This window comes from Odocoileus virginianus, chromosome 30 (assembly GCF_023699985.2).
Source record: "Odocoileus virginianus isolate 20LAN1187 ecotype Illinois chromosome 30, Ovbor_1.2, whole genome shotgun sequence".
In the NCBI taxonomy this organism is placed as follows: Eukaryota; Metazoa; Chordata; class Mammalia; order Artiodactyla; family Cervidae; genus Odocoileus; species Odocoileus virginianus.
This window is the reverse complement of record NC_069703.1, coordinates 9,151,480-9,164,744: the sequence shown is the minus strand read 5'-3', so window position 1 is coordinate 9,164,744 and position 13,265 is coordinate 9,151,480.

The following is a 13,265-nucleotide window of genomic DNA, read 5'->3' as shown; positions in this document are numbered from 1 at the left end:
CTCTCAGGCTCTGAATGTACAAACCCTTATTTCTGTTCTTAGTTACATAATGCAACTTATGTCACATGATAGAATGAATCATGAAGGAATACTACTTTATTTGGGAATTATGTTGATATAAAGGTAGTAATGAAGTGACAATTTAATGATGAGAAAATCGTATCCAAATACTTTAATAACAGTGAAAGTGAACTATTAGCCAAAGTAAAACTTCTACTTATTCTTTAAAAATAATGAATGTCTTTAATTAGCTACTACTGGTACTAGTAGATCTCTTGGGGATTAAGTCTAATTTCAGTATTGGCCAGAAGGAGTCCTATTAATTTAAAAGGTAGCAGGTATTTAGTAAAAGAGTTCAACTCGAGGAAGTATAAATTTACTCATTACATTATAAAGGATTATATTTTTTTAAATGGTAACCAAATATTCATAGTTTGTATACTTCCTTTCACATTATAATATTTGTCATGAAGATGAATTAATGTTGTGCCATTTTCTGCTCTTATTACAATCTTGGGCCTGAAATGAAATATTGGATGTTTAATATTTTTACAAATTATAGCAGAAAACTGTATGATGTTGACCTTTTTAATATTCTGGTTGCTGACTGGCTGGCATTTCCACTCCTCCTCTTCCTGCAACAATTTCTACTAACACGGAAGAAAAGTTTAGGATAGATAGCCAATGAGAAAGCAGAGTATTAAAAAGGTCAACAGAGTAAAATATTTTCTATAAATTCAAGAAAATTAAGACACTAAAATTCAAATACTTTAGCTCATAAGTGAAATATGTAATTAATACTTATAAAAATAACCCTGTATTAAAATCTCATTACTAGGATAAAAGTACAGGATGATTATTCAAGAGTTAAAATAATGTACTCAATATTTTATAACAGACAATATATTTTAAAAATCACTAAAAATGGACACAAAGATCATTTTCCTCTCTCTCTTTATGGTAAAAATAATGTATTATTTCTTCAGCAATAGTTCTAATATCAACAGATAGCTATAGACATGCATGGAAACTTATTTTGAATAGTTGTAATTTTATTCACTGTTTAAAGAATTCTTAATTTAGATTTTGGCAAATAAAAACGCCCAAACATTTTAAATCTCATATTCATATTCACTGTTTTATCTAGCACATTTTAGTTGTTCAATAAATTATTGGCTGAATGAATGTATATGCTGGAAAAGTAAAAAAAAGTATAGAATTATAATAGAGCTTGAATTTTGGGTGAATCATCTGGCTTCCCTGGTGGCTAAGTGGTAAAGAAACTGCCTGCAATGCAAGAGACCCGGGATCAATTCCTGAGTCTGGAAGATCTCTTGGAGGAGAAACTGGCAACCCACTCCAGTATTCTTACCTGGGAAATCCCATGGACAGAGGAGCCTGGAAGGCTACAGTCCATGGGGTCACCAAAGAGTTGGATATGACTTAGAGACTAAACAACAATGTAAGAATCATCACAAACAGTGACAACAGCAAAAATAAGAAAAGGATTATAAACTACTACTGGGCTTTACGGTTCATGGTGTATCATTCTCCTTACAGCACCTGATGTAAAGTGACTCTTCAAAAATGCTGCATGAATAAACGAGGAAAAGGGAAAAAAGAAGCAGAAAAGGGTATTATTCATGGTGTATAAATTGCAGTATCACCTATCCATATTTTTAGTCTGTTTGGCATTCTGGCCTTTCAGGAATAGTCCAATCCTAATTATTACTACTCCATCCTCCACCCTTTTCCCCTCACATAATGATCACTGATCTTGGATGACAAAGAGGTCTTCCTCCTTGGATACTGTGTTTGAGTGAGGTGGGCATTTAGCCACAATCAGGGTTGGTGTAAATCCACACTGAAGGACTGGTAGGAATACTGAGTGAGAAGTATGCTGCTCTTTTTTTCCTGGTCCCCATGCAGTGAGGACAAAGTATCCCTGAACTTCCTGTGGCCATGTCTGCCACCAGCTAGAGATGACCCACTGGAGAATGACGCCAACAGAGGAGAAAGCAAAATTACCAGGTGAAGAGAGGGAGAGAAAGGCATGGTGAGATTATTTCAGTGCCTGGATAGGGCTTTATTTAAAGCTCACGCCACCTCTTGAATGTCTCAGTTATTAATTCCCTTTTTGCTTATGCTAATTAAGCTAAATATGAGTCTGTTACAGTTGGAAGACTCTTAACTATGGAGTTATTGTGAAGCTTTCTAAAGATCTATGTGCACCCCAAGCATTAAATAGAACTATTTTCAAATGAACATGGATGCTTTGGTTAATAAATTACAAATGTATATGAACCCAGAACAATTTTGTCATCATTGAATAGAAAATGACAATGCATCCCAGTATCCTTGACTGTAAAATCCCATGGTCGGAGGAGCCTGGAGGGCTATAGTCCATCCGACTGAACATGCACTCGTGAATTACTGTATAGTAAGCCTATTAATATGTGTGTGTACTGTAAAAATAATCTACACTTGGAGATCTTCATACTTAAACAAATTAAGAAAATATTTTAAATCAATCTGTGATCATAGTTAATTCTCCTAAGAGCTAAGTTTGTCTGGTCTCAGAACATGGATGCAGGTCTTATCTTGTCTCTGAATCAATCATTGAATATCTATCACTATTTACAAATTTAGAGCACTTTACAAGGTGCAAAGACAAATTCAACCTTATGGCTGTCTTCAAGAAGCTTAAAATCCAGAGGGGAGGACAAAGGATACACACATGACATGCAAATCAACAACACCAGGCCAAAATAACTTTTAAGGGAATGGTGCCAGCCACAATTCTCAAAGCATTTGAAGCTCATTTATTTTGCGTATATAAGAATGGCAAAATGGTAGAAGTTGATCTTAAAAGAGTGTCCATGAGAGAAGGAGATGCCTAAAACAGCTCAAAGCTCACTCTTCGATGCCTGCAGTTCCTGAGCATGCGAGGCTAACTTCTGCCTTGCCTCTGGCTGGTCCCGTTGTATAACATGTCCTTCGCTTTCTCATAGTGGACACCGCTCTACTCTCCCCACCCTGCTTCTCCTACTCCTATTTCAAGGCCTTCTTCAGTGTTGTCCATTTTGCTAAATAACTTCGTGGGTCCTGACCTCTACCCTGCCCTCTGCCTCTGGGGGCTGAACCTGGGGACTGCATCAACCAAGCTTTCTGGTCTCCTGGCTTCCATTCAGGCTGAGCCAATGGGAGGCCTTGGTGGGAGCTGAGAGCTGGGAGGGAAGACAGGACAAGGATATGTCCTCTTGGGCAGCCTCCCTGTTGGGTCACTGCAGGCTGACATATTCCTTCAACCAAAAGCCATCACTGTTTCCTCTGAGTCCTGGTAGTGCCCTTTCCTCTGGCTCCTTTTAGGTTGAGAGCAGGAAATGGCTCCATAGTTGGTGGCTTTACCATCCATTGTGTGTTGTCCCTAACTCTGCCACATTTTTATAAATCATCACTTCATTAACCTCCCTAACTGATCAGATCCTTTTTGAATCCAGATCCTTTTTGAACCCCATCTCGCTGGTCCTTCACTGAATCCCAGTTGAAGGGCCTACTCCTTCCTTTGTCCCCAGTCTGATCCTTGTGATCCCCTGAATCATTGCCCGGGTCACACTCCACTGGCCACTCTGTTTCCATGTTCATCTCCTCCATTGTCTGGGAGCTCCTAGAGAGTAGACTGTATATATTTCCCAGTCTTAGGGCCATAGCAAGTGCTTCAACGCTGAATGAATGAACAGCTGAGAATACTGCCCTAAGTCAAAGTAAGTACCACAGATGTTCATATTAGAGTAGCGGGAATTTCACAGTATTTTGAAGGGTATTAATTCTTGCTTCATCATGGTGAACTCTATTTTGTCCAGGGTTTGATCACTCAAAGCTTACCAAGGTTAGAACATCCGTTTTTTTTTCACTTAGACTGTAGTTAAGTTGTTCAAATTTGCCAAACTCAAGCAATAAGGATTTTTTCTAATAAAGTAATTCCATGTTAATAGTGGATGTTAGGAACTATACTTGCCAAATGGATAGCAGTTATTTTCCCCAGAATTTTATTGTGAATTTTCAAACATAAAAGTTTAGCAAATGCAAAACACCTTTATAATCACCTCCTAGATTTAACAGTAACATTTTTTTCCCCATTTTTATATCATTTAACCATCTATGTTTATAGGTATGCATGTATGTATGTGGGGCTTCTCCAGTAGCTCAGCAGTGAAGAATCCACCTGCAATGCAGGAGGTGCAGGAGATACATGTTCAGTCCCCGGGCTGGGAAGATGCCATGGAGCAGGAAACAGCACCCACTCCAGTATTCTTCTGTTTTTATATAAAGTGAAAGTGAAAGTCACTCAGTCATGTCCGACTCTTTGTGACCCCATGGACTATACAGTCCATAGAAATCTCCAGGCCAGAATACTGGAGTGGGTAGCCTTTCCCTTCTCCAGGGGATCTTCCCAGCCAGGGACTGAACCCAGGTCTTCCTCATTGAAGGCAGATTCTTTACCAGCTGAGCCACAAGGGAAGCCCAAGAATACTGGAGTGGGTAGCCTAGCCCTTCTCCAGTGGATCTTCTGGACCCAGGAATTTAACTAGAGTCTCCTGCATTGCAGGCAGATTCTTTACCAACTGAGCTATCAGGGAAGCCCTGATATTTTATATATGTATATAAAATATTATAAAACTATATTAATTATATATTAATATATTAATAATTACATGTATATTTATTTGTTGGCTGTGCTGGGACTTCATTGCTGCTCGAGCTTTCTCTAATTGCAACTAGTGGGGGCTACTCTCTAGTCGCAGTGAGACGGCTTCTTGTGGAACAGGGGCTCCAAGGCATGCTAGAGCCTTAGTAGTTGCAACTCTCAGGCTCCAGAGCACAGACTCAATCGTTGTGGTGCACGGACTTAGTTGCTCTGAGGCATGTGGGATCTTCCTGGATCAGGGATCGAATCCATGTCTTCTGCATTGCAAGAAGGATTCTTAACCACTTAGACCACCAGGGAATCCCCCCTACTCCAGTATTCTTGCCTGGGATATCAAAGCAGCCTGATGGGCTACAGTCCATGGGATCACAAAGTGTCGGGCATGACTGAGCACACACTCATGTGTATATACACATATTACATTTATAACATTTTTTGCTGAACCATTTGAAAATAAACTGCAAACACCATTAAAGCTTCACCCCTATATACTTCTGCAAGCACCTCCTAAGACTGTGCACAATCTCCTTCTAACCACCCTACCAGCATCATAACTAAGAACACTAGCAAGAGTTCCCCCGATAACATCTAATAGGCAGAGACGCAGTGTGTTTGCCAGCCAGACTTGGGGAGCAGGGGCACCTTTGGCCCTCAGAGCTGCTCTGATTTAATCTCAATTTTATCTGGCCTGCAGCATTTTCTCCCTAAATGTCAATATCTGTCAGCTTCTGCTGCAAACGTTGAGATCTACACATTTAACTGCACATGTATCTGAGAGTAAGAGTAAGGGGAGTTCTTTCTGGGCTTCTCTGGAAGCTCACTCTCAGGGATGGGGCCAGGACTGCCGGAGACAGCAGGCAGTAGGTTCTCAGCATAAAGAAGCTGTAGCTCTCCCTCTTTTATTTCTTCATCTTTTTCTTAATCCTGGGCCAGGATATCTTTCTTTCTCTGGGCTATCCTTCTATCTTTTTCCAAAATAAAGGGAGGAGAAACATCTAGCTGTTAAAGATAACCCTCCTATGGAACATGTGAAATAATCCAAGCCACTCCAGGACTCTTGCTGGGGTGGGGTGGAGGGGTGCCCTGGCCCACCCTCTCTCATCAACACTCAGCTTTAATTATTGCATCAGTCAAAAAATTTATGTCCTTCATTTTTAACTTACAAAAAAAAGTGAAGTCCCTAAACTAACAAATTTTAGTCATTTTCATTGACAATTTTCCCTCTTTGCAGAGGAGTTGACTAGCTATTTAAAAAAAAAAAGTTTCTCACACTTCGGTTGAAATAACAACATGGCAAGTGGAATTAGGCTTGAGGTTTGAGGGCTACTTGGTGAATATTAACTTAGCCTGAGGGGAAGTGGATGGTCTTCAAGGACCTCCACTGTGCCGGGCAGTGATCCACCAAACACACAGAAGTCAGGCTCCCACGGTCACTCTTCTTTCCTTCTCCCTTTCCTGACAAGAAAGTGCCGGTAGGAGGGGACATGGGTATTGTTCCTCTCTCTCTGCTCCTTATGGGCCCTCCAGTTGGGGGTCCATTAGCACAATCTTTTCCAATTTCCCTCCATTAACAGTCTCTGATCCTCACCTCATCATCCACTGTTTGCCTTCACAGATCTCTGCTGTGGAGCTAATTTCCTATATTATATATACCCTATAGAGATGTGCAGTAGTTTCTGTTTCCTTAGCTGGACCCTAACTAAAACATCTTCCAAGTATGGCCACTTGGGTAGCTTCCCATAAGAATGGTCAGGACGAATTCAAATTAAATGAGGATTTTCTTCCTAAGTTATTTAGTGCCCATTATGTGTAAGGCATTGGGTCTAGGCACAGGAGAAGCAAATAAATAAATACACACTTATTTAAGTAGCTCACAATTTGGTGGAGGAAATATATCAGCAGATAATTTTAATAAATGGTGATAAATGCTATAAGGACACAGAAAGTATATTCAGAATGCCTTCACAGTTTTGCTTTACTGTTTACAGGCTACCTTTGGTGATGTGGCATAGGAAATGAGCACTAGTTTAGAGCCAGGCTAGGTCTATTATCACTAACTAGTTGTGTGGTTTTGGGCAAGTCATGAAACCTCTGCAGGCCTCTGTTTCTTCATTTATGAGATAACATGTGCATTTTCCTTCTAATTGCCAACACTATTACTATGACATTTTCAATCTTTCATTTAACAATTCAGAGAGCCCACTAGCACTTATTTTAAAGTTCTTTCCAAGAGCTTGACTGAAGCATGACCCACCCCTATTAAACCTCCGAGTCCTGCTTCTCCAGTTGAGTATACAATACAGCACAACACAAAAAATCATGGACATACACACAATTTGGCACTCCAGGGTCTTTCCGGGGGCAATGCAGAGATAGCAATTTGAACAACTGGATACAACAGACATCATCATCTGAGAATCAGCTCAGAAGCTGGAGAAAAATGACGAAGAGCTCCCTGTCCCCAGTTCTGGGCTCTAGACACACTGGTGAGGTGCATCCAGTTTGAACAAGGACAGGTCTTGCTGGCTGAGTTCTTCACAGACATCTCCATGATTTCACAGCCTTTGATTGATGGTTCCATTTCAGTAGGAACAAAACAGTTTCTTAAGGGGGAGCCATACAGGAAATCAATTATTTAAATGTATTCTTAAAAGTACATTCTCACCAATATGATTTTTAAGTTACTACATCATCTGGGATAATAAATCCCTTAATCAATTAAAATATTACACTTGAATATTTAATTCCTGTCAAAGTACAGGTTAAATAATTTTTTCCAAATAATATTTTTATGACCATTGAATATACTGAAGGGCCTCACAAGACCCTACACTTTTGTAGAAGCGTAATGACTCCTTTAGTAGACGACAAAATAATAATAAGATGACATTTTCAGCCCTACAATATTATCATAGGTGCTGGAGGTATAGTGGTACACAGACCAGATAGAGACTCACCGCAATGTAAAGAAAGTGAAGAGAGCCTAAGAAAAAATACAGTGGTTGGTGGGCCTTTTAAAGCAAATTTGCCATATTATTCTCAAGAGAGATATGATTTTAAAATGTACTGCAAATACATGGAGAAAATTCTGCTTTATTTCTATTCAGTGTTCAGCACAAACCAGGTTTAAGTTTTGGCAGCAAATTGAGTTTTAGAAACAATGAGTTTCAGCCCTGTGCATTGTGGGAAGCACAGCCCACTCGCTGAGTCCTCTGTTCTAAAGGGGAATGGTACGCACTTTGTATGGCAGACCAGAGGCTCTTCATTTCCGCGCAGAAAGCAGGTTTCACACCACAGGAAGGTCCTGCTTTTCTTTTTCTCAAATGCTCCTTAGGTTTGCGCTCAGAATGGAAGGGCCTCCCCTGCGCCGCGCCCCCGCCTCCCGCCCCCTTTCCCACGGCCCTAGAGTCTGTGTCCTTCACTTCCTGGCAGTCATCAGCTGCTGGGTTTTCCTTCGCGTCTTTTGTGAAGGCAGGAAACACAGAGGAGGAGCCTTGGAGACCGAAGGCAGCTTGCGCAGTGGCACGACCTCTGCTCCACCCCACTTGGCTGTCTGCCAAGGGCATTGGGGCAGACATGTGACCAAACCCGATCTTCAGATGCAGAAGAATCTCCCTGCCCCCACCCTGGCTAAACTAGTACCCAGCTATTGCAGTCAGTTTTGTTCCCTTAAACCTGGGGGGTGGGGGGTTATTGGTTTTTTTTAATTAGGTCTGATAACAGGAAGGACTTAGTGGATACAAAACTTGAGCAAAATCTGCAGTTAGGTATCTGTGACATTCCAGATATAAAAAAGGCCGGGAATGCACACTTCACACTGTCTTATTTAAATAGTGCTCTCAACCAAGGGTGCTTCATAAAACACCTTGAGCTTTAATTGTGTTCTTAGCCACAGTCTTGACTGAATTAACAGAAGGTATGAATCTATCTGTTAAAATTAGTTTGCCTGTATATAACAGAAATGCTTTCAATGATGGTGGCTTACACAAAATAGAAGTTTAATTTTTATTCATCTAAAAGGAAATTGAGACTAACTCAATTTCCTTGTAGCTCATTTCTCTGCCATTCCTGGAATGTGGGACTAGAATAGTTTTAGTTTTTAAGTTTAGGGCACTTTATAGCTTTAACACCCTTAAAAATTACTCAGGCCTCTCAAAGAGCTTTTTTTTAATGTGATTTACTATGTTAAAAATGAAAACCGAAATTTTTTACAAATTTATTTTAAAATAATACTAAACCATTGCATATACACATTAATAACACAGATTTCTAAAAATTAATGATATTTTTGAAAACAAAATAAATTATTGAGAAGAATGACATTGGTTTTACATGTTTTTAAATCTCTAGCTGACTTAATTAGAATACAATCTGAATCAAATATCTATTATTGCATGCAATCTGGTGCAATGCATTACTTTGGTTGAAGTCTATGAAGAAAATTCTAGGCTTCACATAAATATGTGATTGGAAAAAGGGCTTTAAACCTCCCACACAAGAGTTTAGGAGATCCTATGTGGCCTTAGTCTACACTTTGAGAATTACTGTCTTAAACCTCATAATCTAAAATAGCTGCTGGAGCTCCAGCCATTATATCCACATTCAAAGTGTCATAACAGAGAAAAGTTTGAAGAAAAGACTGGTACTCTGCCTTTAAGAAGAATACCTGCAAGGCTCGCAGCATTCCTGCTTGCATCTCTTTGGCCAACTTTTTCATATGGCAACATTTAACTGCAAGGGCAATGTTTCAGTAGGACAGCAGTGTGCTCCGCTAAAATTCTCTTAAAAAGAAGGGGAGAAAAGCTACTGAGAAGCAATTAGTAGTCTCTGCCACAGGAAGCATGAATTAAAAGCATTCCAATGACCCAAAGACTTTATGTGCTGTTTCCATGACTGCAAATTATCAAAACACCACAGATCCCTTTAGGAGTCTCCTGTGAAGAAATTATTGTTTACTTTGTAAATGATTGGTCTGTAGTGTTCAAGTGCGTTTGAAATTGTCTGCAGAGGAATGGGGTGTGAGATAGAAGTCACCAGCCAAGTAAGAGAGACGAGGTCTGGGCTTTCTGACCAGAACCAGCTTGTGAAATGGTAATGAAAACCCTAACTAAAGAAGGACCACAGCACTAAGAATTTCCTGCAGCTGTACGGACATTTCTTTGTCTTGAAAGACTTTGAGTAACCTTCAAAGAATAGCTGTCAAGAACAGAGTTTGTTGGAAAAGAAAAAATCATTTTCTTTCTAGTAAAGAGTGACAGCACAGAAGTTTCTTAGAGTTAATAAAAAAAAAAGTGTTAAAAACTAATTTAAGAGAAAAAGGTGCTATTATTATCCCTATTTTTCTGATAAGAATTTAAGACACAGAGAAGTTCAACCACTTACCTAAGGTGATGAAGCTGACGAAGGCTAATTTGACTCCATGTTCCAAGTTCTGGCACCACTAAACAATCCTACATGTATAATCTGAGGGGGACCTGAGGCAAAATCTTGAGAGGGTCCACTGGATGAAACAGAAATTTATTACAATACAATTTAGTAATAATAAAATGTTGTGAGTGAGTTAAAGTTGCTCAGTCATATTTGACTCTTTGCGACCCCATGAACTGTATCCTGCCAGTCTCTTCTGTCCATGGAATTTTCCAGACCAGAGTACTGGAGTGGGTAGTCATTTCCTTCTCCAGGGGATCTTCCCAACCCAGGAATCAAACCCAGGTCTCCTGCATTGCAGTCGGATTCTTTACTGTCTGAACCACCAGGGAAGCAAAATTTAATGAGAGCCATGTATTTCCTGTAACTGGATGCTGTTTATTTGAATATGTATTTAGTACTCCGTGTTTAAAAGGAAATATTAGCTATTACTAAACGATGTCCTTTCAATTTGTTAGACTGATCTTTCTGCAGAATGATTGTTAGTTCATCAAGGTAACCTCGTACCCTCTCTGCCCCTCTCTTTCAGTAATTAGAACTGAACACTGAAGCATCACTCACAGCTCTGATTTCAGATGCCCCTTCCTTCATTAACCCAGTGGCAAGCACTTAAAGTAGGAACCTGTATGTCTAACAGGAAGTGGCGCCTAAAAGAAAGTAATCAGCCTCATGGGACATATATTAATAACCCAAACCTTTTCATTGGAGAGTGCAATTTGGTAGCCTGCGGGCAAAATTTTGCTTCAGTTCAGTTCAGTTACTCAGTCGTGTCCGACTCTTTGCGACCCCATGAACGGCAGCACTCCAGGCTTCCCTGTCCATCACCAACTCCCAGAGTCCACCCAACCCCATGTCCATTGAGTCGGTGATGCCATCCAACCATCTCATCCTCTGTCGTCCCCTTCTCCTCTTTCCCTCAATCTTTCCCAGCATCAGGGTCTTTCAAATGAGTCAGCTCTTCACATCAGGTGGCCAGAGTATTGGAGTTTCAGCTTCAACATCAGTCTTTCCAATGAACACCCAGGACTGATCTCCTTTAGGATGGACTGGTTGGATCTCCCTGCTGTCCAAGGGACTCTCAAGAGTCTTCTCCAACACCACAGTTCAAAACCATCAATTCTTCAGCACTCAGCTTTCTTTATAGTCCAACTCTCACATCCATACGTGACTACTGGAAAAACCAAAGCCTTGACTAGACGGACCTTTGTTGACAAAGTAATGTCTCTGCTTTTTAATATACTATCTAGGTTGGTCATAACTTTTCTTCCAAGGAGCAAGCATCTTTTAATTTCATGGCTGCAATCACCATCTGCAGTAATTTTGGAGCCCAGAAAAATAAAGTCAGCCACTGTTTCCACTGTTTCCCCATCTATTTCCCATGACAGTGATGGGACTAGATGCCATGATCTTAGCTTTCTGAATGTTGAGCTTTAAGCCAACATTTTCACTCTCCTCTTTCACTTTCATCAATAGGCTCTTTAGTTCTTCACTTTCTGCCATAAGGGTGGTGTCATCTGCATATCTGAGGTTATTGATATTTCTCCCGGCAATCTTGATTCCAATTTGTGCTTCTTCCAGCCCAGCGTTTCTCATAATGTACTCTGCCTATAAGTTAAATAAGCAGCATGACAATATATAGCCTTGATGTACTCCTTCTCCTATTTGGAACCAGTCTGTTGTTCCATGTCCAGTTCAAACTGTTGCTTCCTGACCTGCATACAGGTTTCTCAAGAGGCAGGTCAGGTGGTCTGGTATTCCCATCTCTTTCAGAATTTTCCACAGTTTATTGTGATCCACACAGTCAAAGGCTATAGCATAGTCATAAAGCAGAAATAGATGTTTTTCTGGAACTCTTTTGCTTTCTTGATGATCCAGCGGATGTTGGCAATTTGATCTCTGCTTCCTCTGCCTTTTCTAAAACCAGCTTGAACATCTGGAAGTTCACAGTTCACGTATTGCTGAAGCCTGGCTTGGAGAATGTTGAGCATTACTTTACTAGCGTGTGAGATGAGTGCAATTGTGCAGGTAGCTTGAGAATTCTTTGGGATTGCCTTTCTTTGGGATTGGAATGAAAACTGACCTTTTCTAGTATGGTGCCCATTGCTGAGTTTTCCCAATTTGCTGACATATTGAGTGCAGCACTTTCACAGCATCGTCTTTTAAGATTTGAAATAGCTCAACTGGAATTCCATCACCTCCACTAGCTTTGTTCATAGTGATGCTTCCCAAGGCCCACCCGACTTCACATTCCAAGATGTCTGGCTCTAGGTGAGTGGTCACACCATCAAGATTATCTGGGTTGTGAAGATCTTTTTTCTACAGTTCTTCTGTGTATTCTTGCCATCTCTTCTTAATATCTTCTGCTTCTGTTAGGTCCATACTATTTCTGTCCTTTATTGAGCCCATCTTTGCATGAAATGTTCCCTTGGTATCTCTAATTTTCTTGAAGAGATCTCTAGTCTTTCCCATTCTATTGTTTTCCTCTATTTCTTTGCATTGATCACTGAGGAAACCTTTCTTATCTCTCCTTGCTATCCTTTGGAACTCTGCATTCAAATGGGTATATCTTTCCTTTCCCCCTTTGCCTTTCACCTCTCTTCTTTTCATGGCTATTTTAAGGCCTCCTCAGGCAGGCATTTTGCTTTTTACATTTCTTTTTCTTGGGGATGGTCTTGATTCCTGTCTCCTGTATGATGTCATGAACCTCCGTCCATAGTTCATCAGGCACTCTGTCTATCAGATCTAGTCCCTTAAATCTATTTCTCACTTCCACTGTATAGTCATGGGACACATATTAATAACCCTAACCTTTTCAGCAGAGAGTGCAAATTGGTAGCCTGCAGGCAAAATTTTGCTTATGATATGCTTTATTTGGTTCATAGGAGTGTAATTTTGAAAAATTGATTTTGGGGAGAACAAAATCCCAAACCAAAATTTTCCCTAAGAATCCAGATGAGAATCTCTGCCCCTTTCAGATAGGCCACGTTCTTTCCAGTTTCAGCTTAGCCCCCACCACACCTCGCCTCCCACACCCAGCCTCTCCACGCCATTATATTACCTGTCTGTCCCCTGCAGGCAGTGGAGTTTGCAACCCTGTCTTTTCAGATATTAAACTCCAAATTGTATTAAA